Source organism: Scyliorhinus torazame, chromosome 6 (genome assembly GCF_047496885.1).
Source record: "Scyliorhinus torazame isolate Kashiwa2021f chromosome 6, sScyTor2.1, whole genome shotgun sequence".
NCBI lineage: Eukaryota > Metazoa > Chordata > Chondrichthyes > Carcharhiniformes > Scyliorhinidae > Scyliorhinus > Scyliorhinus torazame.
Genome location: NC_092712.1, coordinates 282,286,043 through 282,304,590, shown reverse-complemented (window position 1 = coordinate 282,304,590; position 18,548 = coordinate 282,286,043). Strand labels below are relative to the sequence as shown.

Here is an 18,548-nt window from a genome sequence, read left to right as displayed (position 1 = left end):
AATGCAAACATATAACATGTATTAATTATCTGACTGCTTGTACCATGTGTTGGCCTAGAATGGACTTGTCCAACCTTTTTGCCTGGGGTGCCATGTTTTAAGCTATTTTTCACTCAAGGGGCCATGTGCAAGTTTTAGTAAGATAAAGTTTGGCACAATATTAAACATGATTTTTAAAAAAAACAAGGTATGAAAAAGAGCAAGTACTAAATAAAGCTGAGTATTAGAGAGTAATATATGTTTCTGGATCACTCAATCACCCTCACCTAAGATGAGAGTGGATGAGAATGCATGATGATGCATGAGGGTGAGTAAGGACCCTGATTCTGGGAATGAGCCTGAAGTTTGGGCACATTCTGCCCCCACACACTGACACTGCCCCTCACACACACACACTCTCTCTCTCCCCCTCCACTCTCTCACTCCCCCCACTCCACTTTCTCTCTCCTCCTCACACTCTCTGAATCTCGTCACACTCTCTCCTACTCTCTCTTCCTCTCTCTCCCTCACACTCTGGGCGGGATTCTCAAATATGTCCCCACGCCAGCATAAAAACGCGGGCGCTTCACTCTGGACTTTCCTTAAGAAGGTCCAGAGTGATTCTCCAATTTGCAGGGGGCTAGCAGGGCCCCGGAGTGCTTCCCGCAGCTCTGGCTGCGGTTACAGGGCCCTGCACTCACGGTTGGGAGTCCTTGCCTGCACAAGGCCGCCCCGTGGGACATGGTGGACTAACACTGCGGAACAGCCCCCAAAATGTAGGTCCACCCCAAATCACGCATACCCGCGGATCGGTGTCGCCCAATCGCTGCTCCGGCCGTCCATGAGCCCCCCCCGCCACCCACCAGGGCGGCGGCGGACTGAGTCCGCAGCCGCCACGCCGAGCTCCCGACAGGTGAGACCATGAGAGACACACGCCGTCGGGAACTCGGCCAGTTACGCTCGGAGAATCGCCGCGGAGGCTTCTGTCAATGGCCCCCTACCCACGCCGCGTAGACCGATTCGGTGTCAACGCCCATTCTCTGCCCCTGCGCCGATCGAGATTTCAGCGTGGAGGCTCGGAGAATCCCGCCCTCTCTCTCTCAATCTCTCCTCTCCCTTACACTCTCTCTCCCCCTCACTCTCTCTCCCCCCTCACACTCTCTCTCCCTCCTCACACTATCTCTCCCCCCCTCACTCTCTCTCTCCCCCTCACACTCTCTCCCGTCACACTCTCTCTCCCCCTCACACTCTCTCTCTCCCTCACACTCTCTCTCCCCCCTCACACTGTCTCTCTCTCCCCCTCACACTCTTGCTCTCCCCCTCACACTCTTGCTCTCCCCCTCACACTCTCTCTCTCCCCCTCACACTCTCTCTCTCCCCCTCACACTCTCTCTCTCCCCCTCACACTCTCTCTCTCCCCCTCACACTTTCCTGCTCCCTCCTCTTCACAGTCTCCCTCTCTCTTCCCCACTCTCCCTCTCTCGCTTGTAATAGTCGGTACAGAGCCTATGGAGTAGGACTGATTATCTTCTTTGTGGAGTACAAGTATCCTCGCTAGGGGTGACGGATCTCTATTAATCTCTGGTTACAAGGTCGTTAAGTGAGGGACCGACCAAAACAGGAGCCCTGTAGGGATCAACCGGGCAGTGTAAATATTGAGGGGGATTCTCCGGGAAACCCGGAATGCGTGCTCTGATGTGATGGAGAATCGGGCATCGGGGGAAAATCAGGATTGGCGTTGGGCACCGATCCAAATGCAGTGCTCCGACCGACTGCTGATGGCGTGAATGAAGTCCATGATGCGTGCCGGCAGGAGGATGGAAATAAATGCACACATTTCCATTTATTTAGCCGACCCGGCGCCCTATGCTCCGGCCTCCCGTGATTCCTTGGTCCCCACGGCCAGGAAATACATGGACGCGGATCACTTGTGTTTCGACCAGCGTGGTCCTGGCGTGTCAATGGCCCCCTACCCACGCCGCGTAGACCCCCAACCTTCCCCCTCCCGGGGGTTCCCCTATTACACGGGTCCCCGGGGGAGACCCGTATTACAGGGGTCCCTGCATGGGGTTCCCCTATCACAGGGATCCCTGGGAGGGGGTGGGGGGGTCCCCCTATTACAGTGGTCCCTGGGGGGTGATACATCTGGGCTGGAGAGCCTGGAGAACAACGTCAGCATCATAGAAGCATAGAAAATAGAAGCAGGAAGAGGCCATTTGGCCCTTCGAGCCTGCTCTGCCATTCATTATGATCATGGCTGATCATCAAGTTTAGCACCCTGTTCCCGCCTTCCCCCCACAATATCACTTGATCCTTTTAGCCCCAAGACCTATATCTAATTCCTTCTTGAAATTACACAATGTTTTGGCCTCAACTACTTTCTGTGGTAGCGAATTCCAGATTCACCACTCTCTGGGTGAAGACATTTCTCCTCACCTCATTCCTAAAAGGTTTACCCCTTATCCTCAAACAATTTAAAGGAAAAAAAATGTCAAGTAGCCAATTATTTTTTTTTTCCAATTAAAGGGCAATTTAGCGTGGGCAATCCACCGAACCTGCACATCTTTGTGCTGTGGGGGTGAAACCCACGCAGACACGGGGAGAATGTGTAAACTCCACACGGACAGTGACCCAGAGCCGGGATTCAAACCTAGGTCCTCAGCGCCACAGGCAGCAATGCTAATTGTGCCACGTGCCGCCCTTTCTCCTCAAACTAGGACCCCTAGTTCTGGACTCCCCACCATCGGGAATATTTTAAAAAATATTTGTCACACGGCAATGCAAGAAGCACCCTCCTCCAGATTTTTGAAAATGGTACGAACAGCATGACCAAGAACACATCTTTACGAAATTCAAGTCATCATTGTTCCCAACAAGCATTTTCCACTGATCATAACCTCTTCAATAACTCCCACTATCAGTTTGTCATTTTTATTTTTGTCAGTTTCAGTTTGGACATTCCTCGGGTTGAAACTAAGAATAAAAATCCCGTTGGCATCTGCACTGATTGGACCTCCACTTACAGGCATTAAACATCGCCAAAGGCAAGCGATGAGGAAATCATTGGCCTAATTTTAAGTAAGTGTACATTGAAGATATAGCTCACACTTCCCTTCACTTTGTTTGCAGAAGTTTACAAAAGAGCACTTGTGGAAAAATGTGCAGTCTGTGAAACTCTAATTGCTAGTTAAGACTGCAGTGATGGTATCCAAGATGTGGCTCAATCTGTGATGGCCATGGCAGAGCGCCTCGGCAGCATGTCCCAGTCCCTGGGGGTCGTGTCCCTGACGCTGGTGGACCTTTCAGAGGCGCTGAAAGGGCCACATATTGCTAGCCCTGCAGGGGGCTAACAGTGAACCAGCATAAAACTGGCAGCTTTTGCTGCAGTTATGGGCCTCCGCACTTCCGGGTCGGAGGCCGCGTATGCGCACGGCGGCGGCCTCCAGCGGCCGCACCATGCTCTATAGCGGACTCAGACCACATAGCTGGACCCTGAACATAGTGTTCCGATCGGCCGCGCGTCCAACACTGAACGCCCGCCCAAAAATTGCCCAGCCACATATAAGGCCCCCCCCCCCCCGCCTGCCGATCGGCCCACCCCCGACTAGGGTGGCCGCAGACTGAGTCCGCAGCCGCTACGCTAGTATTCCGACTGGCAGGGCCATGTTAGATCCACGCCATCGGGACTTCAGCCGGTCAGCAGCGGAGAATGGTGGGGCGGGCCTCCATCAATGCCCGCAGGTAGGTGATTTGCAGCGTGGCTGGGGCCCGGAGAATCGCGGAACCAATGCCGGTCCCGATTCCGTGCGGGGTAATGGATTCTCTGCCCCGGCGCCGGCCGTGATTTAGTGCCTCAGCTATGCCTTCTGCCTCCATGAGTAAATCCCATTGTTGATCCCTAAAGAGCCCTACTCCTCCTCAGGCTGCCCTTGTTTTATTTCTATGCCGATCGAAAACTTTTGGAGACCGTTAACATCAGCAGCAAGTTTCTTCTCATGCTTTCTCTTTGCTGTTTGCATTTTCTTTTTCCTTCCCCTCAGAACTTTCTATATTCAGCCTAGTTCTCACTTGCATCATCAAACTGACGTTTGTCATACACCCCCTTTTGTTTCTCCATCTTTGATAATTACATAAAGACCTCTATTATATCAACCCTCAGAACATAAGAACTAGGAACAGGAGTAGGCCATCTGGCCCCTCGAGCCTGCTCCGCCATTTAATGAGATCATGGCTGATCTTTGATATCCCCGAATCCCTTTATTCTTTAGAAAGGTATCAATCTTTTTCTAAAAAACGTTTAAAGAAGGAGCCTCAACTGCTTCACTGGGCAAGGAATTCCAGAGATTCACAACCCTTTGGGTGAAGAAGTTCCTCCTACACTCCGTCCTAAATCTACTTCCCCTTATTTTGAGGCTATGCCCCCTAGTTCTGCTTTCCCCGACCAGTGGAAACAACCTGCCCGCATCTATCCTATCTATTCCCTTCATAATTTTATATGTTTCAATAAGATCCCCCCGCATCCTTCTAAACTCCAATGAGTACAGTCCCAGTCTACTCAACCGCTCGTCATAATCTAATCCCCTCAACTCTGGGATCAACCTAGTGAATCTCCTCTGCACTCCCTCCAGTGCCAATATGTCCTTTCTCAGGTAAGGAGACCAAAACTGAACACAATACTCCAGATGCGGCCTCACCAACACCCTATACAATTGCAGCATAACCTCCCTAGTCTTGAACTCCATCCCTCTAGCAATGAAAGACAAAACTCGATTAGCCTTCTTAATCACCTGTTGCACCTGCACACCAACTTTTTGCGACTCGTGCACCAGCACACCCAGGTCCCTCTGCACAGCAGCATGTTTTAACATCTTACTGTTTAAATAATAATCCATTCTGCTGTTATTCCTCCCAAAATGGATAGCCTCACACTTGGCAACATTGAATTCCATCTGCCAGACCCTAGCCCATTCACCTAACCTATCCAAATCCTTCTGCAGACTTCCGGTATCCTCTGCACTTTTTGCTTTACCACTCATTTTAGTGTCGTCTGCAAACTTTGACACATTGCACTTGGTCCCCAACTCCAAATCATCTAGGTAAATTGTGAACAACTGCGGGCCCAACACTGATCCTTGAGGTACCCCACTAGTTACAGGTTGCCAACCAGAGAAACACCCATTTATCCCCACTCTCTGCTTTCTGTTAGTTAGCCAATCCTCTGCCCATGCTACCACTTTACCCTCAATGCCATGCATCTTTAGTTTATGCAGCAACCTTTTGTGTGGCACCTTGCCTTCACATTTCAAGAGAAATAAGACATAACCTGTTCATCCTTTCCTGTTAGGAATAATCTCACAGCAGAATGCAGAATGATACAGCAGAGAAGGCCATTCGGCCCACCATGTTTGTGTCAGCTCTTTGGAAGAGCTATCCAAATGGTTTCTCACTCTTCTCCGGCGTCATTCTCCGACCCCCCAGCGGGTCGGAGAATGGCCATTGGCCGCCGTGAATCCCGCCCCCGCCGGTTGCCGAAGTCTCCGGTACCGGAGATTGGGCGGGGGCGGGAATCGGGCCGCGCCGGTTGACGGGCCCCCCCCCCGCTCGATTCTCCATCCCGGATGGGCCGAAGTCCCGCCGAGAAATTGCCTGTCCCGCCGGCGTAAGTTAAAGTAGCTATTTACCGGCGGGACAAGGCGGCGTGGGCGGGCTCCGGGGTCCTGGGGGGGGGCGCGGGGTGATCTGACCCCTGGGGGTGCCCCCACGGTGGCCTGGCCCGCGATCGGGGCCCACCGATCCGCGGGCGGGCCTGTGCCGTGGGGGCACTCTTTCCCTTCCGCCTCTGCAACGGTCTCCACCATGGCGGAGGCGGAAGAGACTCTCCCCACTGCGCATGCGCGGGAAACTGTCAGCGGCCGCTGACGCTCCCGCGCATGCGCCGCCCCGAATGTCATTTCCGTGCCAGCTGGCGGGGCAACAAACGCCGTTTCCGCCAGCTGGCGGGGCGGAAATCCCTCCGGCGTCGGCCTAGCCCCTCAATGTCGGGGCTCGGCCCCCAAAGATGCGGAGCATTCCGCACCTTTGGGGCGGCGCGATGCCCGTCTGATTGGCGCCGTTTTGGGCGCCAGTTGGCAGACATCGCGCCATTGGGGGAGAATTTCGCCCCTCATTCCCCATAGCCCTTCAAATTTTCCTTTGCTATTATTTACCCAATTCTCCTTTCGAAAGTTTTTTTTTCAATTGACGTCTTATATGTTTATCTAGGCTTCCCTTAAATGCATGTTATCTTCTCAACCAATCCCTATTGATGTGTTGGGTGCTCTGGATCCGTGGAACACATACAGGCCACCAACACTTAAAATAGTGCAACACTATTTTATTAAGCTAGAAACTGTTGAACATACTTTCACTGTGGATTAACACGATGTTAGATTGAACTAAAGACCTTTGCCTTGTCCTAACCAGTCTATGCACTCAGCACATGGTGAAGATCTGTGCTGCAGGCTGTGAGCTCTGTCCTACTTGGAGGCTGCAGTTCGAAACAGCGGGAACTCTGATGCCCCCTGTCTTTATAGTGAGTGTGCTCTAACTGGTGATTGGCTGCGGTGTTGTGTGTCCATCAGTGCGTGTGTATCTGCACCATGATATACTGGTGTATATTATGACATCCCCCTTTTATAAAAGAATGTATATGTGTGGAAATAAATAGTATATGGTGAGAATATTCCTAACTATGTGTGGGGTACGAAGACATATTTACAGGACTACGTCCATGAGAACTAAGCTATTTACATGGGAAGGTGCCTGGTGCAGAGAAGCAGTATGCAACAAGAGTAACGAGATCAACACTATATACAAACCAGGGAAATGATCAAGCAAAGCAACGAAACAATTCAGAAAGTCTATAAGTCCACAAAGTTCATAAATTAAGTCTCTGAGGTGGGCGCCAAATTCTGGTTGACCGCCTCAAGGGTGGGTCGAGAGCCGCCGGTTCAGGAGCGGGCTGGACTGTGTCAGTGTCAGGGGGATGCAGAGTGACAGGTATTTCTGCATAGTCCATGGGAGGGTCAGCAGGAGGGCGAGGCGACAGGAGGATCACGTAGCGAGCGTGAAACGAGACGAAGGGCGCGTCGATTGCGGCACAGAATGGAATCATCCGGTAGACGAACCAGGAACGAGTGGGGGGCCAACTGCCGAACGACAACAGCGGTCGCAGACCAGCCGGATGCGGACGTTATCATCTGGAGCCAGAGCCGGGAGATCAGCTGCACGGGAGTCATGAGCTGCCTTGTGCTGTGCACGAGACAGCTGCATCCGGCGAAGGACCGGAACATAATCGAGGTCTGGGACATGAATGGACGGCACTGTCATCCTCAGGGTACGACCCATGAGCAACTGGGCTGGCAACAGGCCAGTGGACAGTGGGGCAGAGCGATAGGCCAGCAAGGCGAGGTAGAAATCGGACCCAGCATCGGCAGCCTTGCAGAGGAGCCGTTTGACTATATGTACTCCCTTCTCCGCTTTGCCGTTGGATTGGGGGTGCAGAGGACTAGATGTCACATGGGCAAAATTGTACCGCCTGGCAAAGTTGGACCATTCCTGGCTGGCGAAGCAGGGGCCATTGTCCGACATAACCGTGAGCGGGATGCCGTGTTGAGCAAAGGTTTCCTTACAGGCACGAATGAATGCAGACGAGGTGATGTTGTGCAACCGTATCACCTCCGGGTAATTCGAAAAGTAGTCCACGATCAGGACATAGTCTCTACCCAGCGCGTGGAACAGGTTGATGCCCACCTTGGTCCATGCTGACGTGACAACTCATGGGGCTTCAGGGTCTCACGTGGTTGGGCCGGCTGGAAGCGCTGACAAGTGGGGGCAGTTGAGCACTGTGTTGGCTATGTCCTCATTGATGCCGGGCCAGTAAACTGCCTCTCGGGCCCGTTGGCGGTGGCCCTCGTGTAGTTATTCCAGGATGAGCTGGCGCATGCTATGTGGGATGACAATGCGGTCCAGTTTTAGAAGAACCCCGTCTACTACCGCCAGATCATCTCTGACATTATAGAACTGAGGGCATTGTCCCTTGAGCCACCCATCCTTTAGGTGGCGCATGACACACTGGAGCAAAGGGTCAGCCGCCGTCTCGCGGCGAATTTGGACGAGGCGTTCATCCGTGACAGGTAGACTGGAGGCCGCGAATGCCACATGGGCATCAACCTGGCAGACAAATCCTGCTGGGCCACATGGAGTGTTGACTGCCCTGGAGAGAGCGTCAGCAATGATGAGGTCTTTGCATGGGGTGTATAACAGCTGGAAGTCGTATCGCCGGAGCTTGAGAAGAATACGCTGGAGGCGAGGCGTCATGTTGTTCCAAGTCTTTCTGTATTATATTGACCAGCGGGCGATGGTCGGTCTCGACGGTGAATTGAGGAAGTCCATAGACATAATCGTGAAACTTAACCACACCGGTCAGAAGGCCCAGGCACTCCTTTTCTATCTGCGCATAGCGCTGCTCCATGGGGGTCATGGCGCGTGACGCATATGCAACGGGGGCCCATGCTGAGGCCTCATCACGTTGAAGAGCACTGCCCCATTGCCGGATTGGCTGGCATCGGTCGAAATTTTGGTCTCTTTTGCTGGATCAAAGAAAGCCAAGACCGGGGCCTTGGTGAGTTTTGTTTTGAGTTCTCCCCATTCGCGCTCGTGGGCAGCGAGCCATTGGAAGTCTGTCGTCTTCCGGACCAGGTTCCTGAGAGCCGTGGTGCGAGGTTAGGGATGAACTTCCCTAAAATATTGACCATGCCCAGAAATCGGAGAACTCCCTTCTTGTCCTCTGGTGTTTTCATAACTGTGATGGCAGCTACCTTGTCCGCATCCGGCTGCACACCCAACTGGGAGATGTGGGGAGTCATTCTCCGACCCCCCCCCGGCGGGGCGGAAATCCCTCCGGCGTCGGCCTAGCCCCTCAATGTTGGGGCTAGGCCGCCAAAGATGCGGAGCATTCCGCACCTTTGGGCCGGCGCGATGCCCATCTGATTGGCGCCGTGTTTGGCGCCAGTTGGCGGACATCGCGCCGTTGGGGGAGAATTTCGCCCGTGGTCCCCAAGGAACTTGAGTTCCATCTGACCAAATGAGCATTTGGCCCTGTTGAGGTGGAGGCCATGCTCACATATACGTTTGAATATGCGCTGAAGGTGACTAACATGCTCCTGCGGGGTGGTGGACCAAATGATTATGTCGTCGACATAGACGCGAACACCTTCAATGCCTTCCATCATTTGTTCCATAATCCTATGGAACAGTTCTGAAGCAGATATGATCCCAAACGGCATCCTGTTGTAACAATATCTGCCAAAGGGGGTATTAAATGTGCAAAGTTTCCTGCTGGATTTGTCGAGCTGGATTTGCCAGAATCCTTTTGAGGCGTCGAATTTGGTGAAGAGCTTGGCGCGAGCCATCTCACATGTGGGCTCTTCGCGCTTGGGAATTGGATAATGCTCCCTCATGATATTGCGATTTAGATCCTTGGGATCAATGCAAATTCTCAGTTCGCCGGAAGGCTTTTTTAAACATACCATGGAACTGACCCAGTCGGTTGGTTCCGTGACTTTGGAAATCACTCCTTGGTTCTGGAGGTCCTGCAGCTGCTGTTTGAGACGGTCCTTAAGGGGTGCTGGGACCCTTCGAGGTACGTGCACCACAGGCGTGGCATTCTATTTTAATAAGATCTTGTAGGTGTATGGGAGCATGCCCATGCCTTCGAAGACGTTGTGGTGCTAGTTGATGATGGCGTCGAGTTGCACCCTGAAGTCGGTGTCCTGAAAGGCAGACGTGTCATCAGGAGAGAGAGAGTGAACTCTCTGAACTAGGTTCACCAGCTTGCATGCCTGCGCGCCAAGCAGGGAGGCTTTCGAGGAGCCCATGATTTCAAAGGAAGGATGGTTTTGCGTGACCTGTGCGTCACTTCAAGTTAGCACGAGCCGCTGGCAGCAATGGCATTGCCATTGTAATCTAATAGCTGGCAGGCTGATGGAAGGATGGCTGGTTTGACACAAAGGCTTTGGAGGTCAGGCCTCAATGAGATTGGCGGAGGCACCAGTGTCCAGGAGGAATCGTATTTGGGACCGGTTGACCGTCAGGGTGGCACACCACTCATCGTCTGGATCGATGCTGTATACCGATAGAGGCTGGATTCTTTGCTTCGGGACACCCTGTTTTCTGTAACGATACCAACTCGAAAAGGTGCCTTCGGGTCCTCGGTGTCAATGTTGGGTAGCAGGTCCGCATCGGACTCGGTGACCGTCGGTTGAATGGCCTGGACATTCCTGCAAGGCTAGCTGAAGCGATGTGAGTTGGCCGGCTGAGCTACTCTGCATAAGGCAGCACAGTGTCCAAGTTTTCCACATCTCAGGCAGTCGGGATTTGGCAGGACATTGCCGCTTTGAATGGGCGGAGCCACAGGTGCCACACGTCGGAGCGTCAGTACGTTCGCTGCGCCACCACGCATGCGCGGTGCGGTCATACGTGGTGCGCGACTGCGCATTACGTTCATTGACATCGCCGCCCCCTCGTTTGGTGCGTACAAGCGTGGGAGTCCGCGAAAAGCACGCGAAATGGCCGCCCTCATCCAGGCTGAGGCCCTGGAGTTGCTCAATTGCTTGGACCCATTCCGCCTCGTGGGGACCTTGCCGCGCCGTTTCAGCCGCTTGGATGTGGGAATACCGACTTGTGGCATTTTCGTGCAGCACGCAGGTCTCGATGGCGGTCGCTAGGGTGAGCTGCTTTACCTTGAAGAGCTGCTGGCGTAGGGGGTCCGACTGTACACCGAAAACGATCTGGTCGCGTATCATGGAGTCGGAGGTGGGCCCGTAGCTACAGGACTGCGCAAGGATGTGGAGGTGGGTGAGAAAGGACTGGAAAGGTTCATCCTTACCCTGCAAATGCTGTTGGAATACATAGTGCTCGAAACATTCATTCACCTCGATGTTGCAGTGAGTGTCAAACTTGAGGAGGACCATCTTGAACTTTGTTTTATCTTCATCATCCGCAAAGGTGAGAGAATTGAAAATGTGGATGGCATGGTCCCCGGCCGTGGATAGGAAGAGAGCGATCTTCCTGGTGTCCAAGGCATCCTCCCAGTCTGTGGCTTCAAGGTAGAGTTGGAAGCGTTGTTTGAATATCTCCCAGTTGGCCCCTAAGTTACCGGTGATGCGGAGCGGCGGGCTGACGCTGTCCATTTTGCAGGATTACGGTATGCTGGTGGAAGGCAGATCACTTGCAGGTAGGTCTAAGAAGTTCTAATATCCCTCAACTCCTGTATCATGATGTGTTGGGTACTCTGGATCCGTGGAACACATACAGGCCACCAACTCTTAAAATAGTGTTTTATTAAGTCAGAAACTGTTGAACATACTTTCACTGTGGGTTAACACGATATTAGATTGAACTAAAGACCTTCCTTGTCCTAATCAGTCTATGCACTCAGCACATGGTGAAGATCTGTGCTGCAGGCTGTGAGCTCTGTCCTACTAGGAGGCTGCAGCTCGAAACAGAGGGAACTCTGATGCCCCCTGTCTTTATAGTGTGTGTGCTCTAACTGGTGATTGGCTGCGGTGTTGTGTGTGTTGATTGGTCCCGCTGTGTGTCCATCAGTGTGGGTGTGTGTCTGCACCATGATATACTGGTGTATATTATGACACCTAGGGTAGCAAATTTCACATTCTCACCGCTCTCTGAGTCATTCTAACCAGTTTCTAACTGCAACACTCTTCATCCCTGGTATCATTCTGGTAAATCTCCTCTGCACCCGCCTCAAGGCCTTGATGTCTGTCCTAAGATTTTGGGCGGGATTCTCCACTCCCACGCCGAAGTGGCCGCGCCGTCGAGGTTCACGACGGCGCGGAACGGTCCCGGTCCCGACCGATTCAGGCCCTGACAATGGGCCAGTATCGGGGCCGCGTCATCTACCCGCGCCAGGCCTTGTCGCCCGCGTAAAAGCGGCGCCGGATAGATGACACAGCCGGCGCCGCATAACGGACGTCATCCGCGCATGCGTGGTTGCCGTCCTGTCCAAATCCGCCCCGCAAGATGATGGGGGACGGATCTTGCGGGGCCGCGGAAGGAGGTCCTCCTTCAGAGAGGACGGCCCGACGATCGGTGGGCACCAATCGCGGGCCACCCCACATTCCAGGTAAAGCCCGGTGCAGGATCCCCCCTCGCCCCCCCCCCCCCCCCCCCCCAGCATTCACGCACCGCCCACGACTGCAGCGACCAGGTGTGGACGGCGCCGGGGGGAACCCGCCGTTTTGGCCTGGCCGCTCGGCCCATCCGGGCCTCAGAATAGAGGGGGTGCCTGCGGCCCACGAAACTCGACCGGGCCGTTCCCGCCGCTTGGGAGAATCGCGGGAGGGCGTCGGACCGGCGTCCCCGGAAATTTTGGCGGCCCAGGCGATTCTCCCAACCGGCGTGGGAGTGGAGAATCGCGCCCTTGGTCTTTTCCTCCAGGATTAGTGTTTGATATTTTGCCAATAATATAGCTCCGATCCTTTCCTCTCTGTTATGATCTTGGCTCAAGGAGCAGATGGGACCACTCCCTTTCCAGTAATACCCTATATAATCATTATCAGAACTTTACACGGGCCTTGCAAAATTGCTCCGAGCTTAGCAGAAGGTAATGATTAAGCAGGTATATATCAGCATTCTGTTTATTGTACTGTAATTCATAATGCTATTTTCTGATAATAGTCTTTGGAGTATTCTGTACCTATCTCAACTAAGAAGTGATATAAATGACGATACCCTGAAAATGTATTGACAGAACATTGTGCAGACCATGTGGGCACAGGGATAGCGAAATTCTGCTTGTTCCATTAAAGCAAATCGAAGCATCCTAACTCTTACTGGCAGATGGTGGTTTTGCTAAACATCTGGCATATGTACAAAGGCAGGTCTTCAGTTATCCATGTAAATGCATGGCATGGCCAGACTGAGCCCACAGCCGCTACGCTAGTATTCCGACCGGCAGGACCATGTTAGGTCCACGCCATCGTGACTTCGGCCAGTCAGCAGCGGAGAATAGTGGGGCGGGCCTCCAGCAATGCCCGCAGGTAGGTGATTTGCAGCGTGGCTGGGGCCCGGAGAATCGCGGTACCAATGCCGGTCCCGATTCCGTGCGGGAAAATGGATTCTCCGTCGCGGCGCCGGCCGGGATTTGTGCCTCAGCCATGCCTTCTGCCTCCATGAGTAAATCCCATTGTTGATCCCTAAAGAGCCCTACTCCTCCTCAAGCTGCCCTTGTTTTATTTCTATGCTTATCAAAAACTTTTGGAGACCTTTAACATCAGCAGCAAGTTTCTTCTCATGCTTTCTCTTTACTGTTTGCATTTTCTTTTCCGTTCCCCTCAGAACTTTCTGTATTCAGCCTAGTTCTCGCTTGCATCATCAAACTGACTATCCATCATTAGGTTTTGATGTTCCAGATGTTTTTCTATTTTCCCCTTTAGTAGAGATTCAATTATATTTCCAAACACCAATGCAAACCTAACTTTTCTATGGCCTACCTCCCTCCTTCAAAAAAGATATCAAGTTAGCTAATTACCACTACACCTTTTTTCTAATGAGTTATTAAACATGTGCAGTAGCATCTCTGGGTGCGATTTAATGGCCACGTGGTGTCGGGACGAGACTGTTGAACCTCGGGAGACGTCGTGATCCAGACCTCTCCCACGCCATTAGGCTAATTTAAATATGCATGCGCCGGATTCTTTGGGCTCACGGTAACTAACAGCTTCCCCAGTGAGGCCTCGACCAGGCCCCCTTTAATACTGTCTACGCAAACGTGGACCAGGTGTAATCCCACCTGGAGAGTTTCCCAGGCCATTGGAGACCCAGGGTAGTTGAGGACAGGGCAGGATGGCACCCTGGCTCTCCTTCTGGCACCCACGCACCTTGGCACTACCGGCCTGTCACCTTGACACTGCCACCCTGGCACTGTCAAGGTGCCTGTGTCAGGGTGCCCAGGTGCCAGGGTGGCACTACCAATGATCGGGGGTGGAGGGGGGCATGCCCATAAAAGGGGGGTGAGGGGTATGAAGGGTGGGGGGGGATGAAGGGCATGTATGAGGGGGTCTCATAAAGGAGGGAGGAGCTGAAGGGGGTCCTGAAAATAGGAGGGGATGCAAAATGGGGGGGGGGGGCGTGGGGAGGCCTGTAAAAGGGGGAGCCCTTGGCGACCCCATTCCGCTCTCTGAGGAGCCAGTCTGGCGGCAAGTTCAGTTCCCCAGTGATTAGAACATTTCTAGTCCGGTCCCACAGTCTTGTGATTTTCAGCGGCGCGGCGTTCACTGGCGGCGGGATTCTCTATTCCTGCCGCTTGTCAATGGGATTTCCCATTGAAGCCACTCCCCGCTGCTGGGAAAACCATGGGCAGGGTTACGCTGTCAGTTGGAAGAGTGAATCCTAACGGCTGCAGAATTCCGACCTAAATACGGGCTAGATCAGGGAGAAACTCCCCATGGTCCAAGAAAATGACGACTAAGGGTGCAATCTGCCGGCTGTGCCCTGATGGGACCGGAGTTTAAGAACGGCCACCCGGCATCCACCGGCCTCGCTGACCCTGGCAGTGCCACTTGAGTGCCGGTCAGGCACTACCAGGGTACCCAGGAGGCACTTATAAGCTGGGGTGCTGGCACTGCTGGGGTGGCAGGCTGACATTTTGCCTCTGCTGGGATCAGGCCTGAGGATGCCCTGCCCGTGCACGGTAGCATGCAGTTGGGGGGGGGGGGGGGGGGGGGGGGGGGGGGAGGGGGTCGTAGGTGACCCCCTAAGAGGTATCCTGAGACATCGGGGGGCGGGGTCGAGAGATCTGGACGGCATTTAAAAATGGCATCCCAATCTCTTCCTGCACTGAGGAGCTCTGCTCGCTGGAGCTTTTCAGTGCAGGAAATGATGCTAAAGTGTGGCCTCGGGGGTGCGTTCCCACCGGAACAGAGTACTGTTAGACAGCAGGGTAGCGCTGGACATGACCGCTAATCCCACCCAGTACGGTCATTTTATTTTAGTTAGATCACACCCTAATTGCTGGTGAATACCAATGTGGATCTCACCCAAAAACACCCCACCACACTTGCCCAAAATGACACTTAGAAATGTTAGATGACCCGAATGGGAAGAGTCTCGATCACCGAGAAACACCACGCTTTCTAACGCCCATCCGGGTAGATCGGGGGCCTCAGCGGGAACGCGCAGATGAGCCCACACTTAGCCCCATTCCCTGCACTAAGGAGCTCCGGTCGCTGTAACTCGACAGTGCAGGGTCAGATTTGGATGACATTTTTAACTGGAATTCCGATCTCACGAGCCTCCGATGCGATCCCTCCAATCATCAAGCCTGCTCTGCCATTCCGGACTTTATACAGTGGTTTATTGATGGCCTGAGATAAAATTAAGGACATTGCTTTGTGAAGAAAAACACAGCTCACTTACTGTTTACTCACTCAAAAGCAAAATGCATCTTCACCAACTATGGTAGCACAGTGGTTAGCACTAGCACTGTTGCTTCACAGCTCCAGGGTCTCAGGTTCAATCCCCAGCTTGGGTCACTGTCTGTGGGGAGTCTGCACGTTCTCCCCGTGTCTGCGTGGGTTTCCTCCGGGTGTCCAGTTTCCTCCCACAGTCCAAAGATATGCAGGTTAGGTGGATTGGCCATGATACGATTATCCCTTAGTGTCCAAAACGTTTAGGTGGGGTTAATGGGTTACGGGGATAGGGTGGAGATGTGGGCTTAAGTAGGGTGCTCTCTCCGAGGGCCGGTGCAGACTCGATGGGCCGAATGGCCTCCTTCTGCACTGTAAATTCTATGATTCATCTGGTGGCAGATCAGCCAAATGGATGCTCCTGGAATGTTTCATATTACTGAAACCCAGTTGAAGTTGAGGTTCTTCGTCTTTGATTTTGACCTGATCTTGGATTAAATTTATTTATACATAATTATACTATGGTTTGTTTTAAGGCCTTTAGTTTTGGTTTTGTTCTCAGTATAAGTGCTAAAACACCAAAAAAGATTCTAACTACTTACTGCCTCAAACATACACAAACCACAAGCATTGGTTTAAAAAAGCAGCCCCTCCTTTACCCTCTGCACCAAACACCTACTCCCAATTTTAAACTTCACACTGTCCGCTATTCATGTAGTTAGCACCACGATCTATTACCCTCTGTGCTGCAAAGGCAACAATGGATACTCAATGTTCTTTCACAAATACACACAAACTGTTCACAAAGTTGATTTTATCAGTTAAAAACAGCAAGAGTATTTTGTGAATTTTCTGATGATTCTTGGCTTGGGTTTAAACTATTCCAAAATGCTTTGCAGTTTAAAGAGGCAGATAATTTACTGCACATTTATATTTTGACTGCTGTTAGGTGTCTCCTAAATCAGCTGAGTCTTCTCAATAACACAATGTGGTTTGTGAATTGGAGGCCCAAATTCAGAGGTCCTTGTGAAACATCTTGGGACATCTTACTACGTTAAAGGCACTTTATAAATGCAAGTTGGCTACATGATAGAAGTCAGAAAATATATTATATTTCAAACATGTCATGTAAATCAAAACAAGTGACGAGAGGCAAATAATGATAAATATCTCGACACCCGAGACTGACCATAATTCACTCCGAACTTGGTAAGAGATTACTTATCCAGGCAACCCTATCTGCGATAATTTATTATGGGCGCGATTCTCCAGAAAGGTTTCTAAGTGTTGCCGCGAGCTTCCCGGGTCTTTGACCAGCGAGGCCGGCAACGCTATTCAACGATATTTGGTCCACTTAACAAGGCCTCAAGGGCTTTTCGCCACAACTGATGGCCCACCAGCCTATTCGCCGGCACCGCGCTCGCCAGCCCCCCCGCCCCCTAACTAGGACAAGCAGCACTTAAGCTGCACTTGCTCAGCCAACTCCAGCCAGATCACAACAATGGCGCCCAGGAGACAAGCCCCAAGATTTGGGATGCTGACCTGGGGAGGCTCTTGGACACGGTGGAGGCCAGGAGGGATGGCCTGTTCCCACCTGGGTCCCAGAGAGTGACCACAAGGCAGCCAATGCTGCTTGGGACGAGTTGGCAGCAGCAGTCAGTTCAGAGAGTGTGACCAGTAGGACTGGTCTTCAGAGCAGGAAGAAGGTCAATGACCTACACTGGGCAGCACAAGTCAGGAGACACCAATGCTCCCCACTCCTTCACCCCCCTGAGACCTCTCCCCGCCCCTGCCCCCATGGGATCATTCACCCCCCCGCCTCCTCCTTCACCTCCCCCAACCCTTCCACCATCCCCTCCCCCCTTCATCCCCTCCACACCCACCCCTCCCCCACCACTGTGAACCACGCGTGTGGCTAACGATGTCCTCTCTGTGCCTCTTCAGGAAAAACTCCCACAATCGGCGGGAGAGGGCCCAGACTGGCGGTGGGGTGCCGGATGTGAGAATCCTCCCCTCCTTCGAGGAGCGTGCCCTGGAGGTGACCGGGGTGGACGAGGAGAGGGTGGTTACCAATGCGAAGGCTGGTGGATGCTGCAGAGGTGAGGAACCACCGGGCTCCACCTGAAGGACCAGTTGCATCGCAAACTATTTGGTGCCTAGCGCAAATCTCGTTTATTACCTCTCCCGCTATTCAGCGGCCTTGCTGCGCTTGAGCGAGAGCACAACGAGGCCGGAAAATCGCGCCCTTTACCTCGCTGCTGACCACTCCTCACATCATATCCTTCACTTACAATACTCAGGGCTATAACTTTACAGAATATTGTTTTGTCATCTGTAAGACTAACTATGCTTAGCACCGTATCGCGGGGTCTAGAGAAGAGTGATATAATTATAATTAGTTATTTTGCTGGTAATCAATTAAAATCTTCTAAATAAAAGGCTGGAGGATTACCTGATTTATGATAATCTAATAAAAAATGGTCAGCACAGATCTAGAGTCAGAAGATCATGACTGGTAAACGTTTTTGGAGTAAAAACTATTTGTGCTTGCAGAAGTCTTCAAAAATATCCTCAAATATCTGTGATCAAACAAAAGCCTTAGGGTTCAAAGATGAATGTGGATCTGGGCAAGAATTTGATTGCAAATCAGAACTGTGAGAGGTCATGAGAAATGTTGGTTGGGATCTTACCTGAATTTAGCAAAGTGTCTGAGGTTCAGACAGAAAACTGGCCTATACCTACACACTTACACAGGCCAGTTTTCTCACAGAATCTTAAGCTTGAAAAACAATGAGTGAATGTGGTTTACATAATCCCTCTAATGGGGCGGGGGACTCTTAGAGCAGGGAACTGGCTCCAAAGGTATCAGGGCGTCATCTTTAAAGGGGGCCTCAATCAGCGCTGCAGTCTAACGGCTTCCAGCCCCATCATGGAGGTATCTCTCTCTCTCCGCCCCCACCCCGCACCGACATTCATCGCCACAAAACCACAACCCCCCCCTCCCCCATCGACATTCATCGCCAGCAAACAAACCTCCCCTGACATCCATCTGCAGAGACCATTCTCTGTGTGACATCCTGGTCCACCCCTCCATAACCCCAA

The 18,548-nt window shown here is 52.4% G+C and overlaps 1 protein-coding gene across 2 annotated transcripts in view; it reads right to left on the bottom strand.

Moving 5' to 3' along the window:
* LOC140425470 (uridine phosphorylase 1-like) overlaps positions 1-18,548 on the bottom strand; it is a 194,986-nt gene that overhangs the window by 163,383 nt on the left and 13,055 nt on the right. The gene's annotated exons all lie outside the window — the stretch shown is intronic.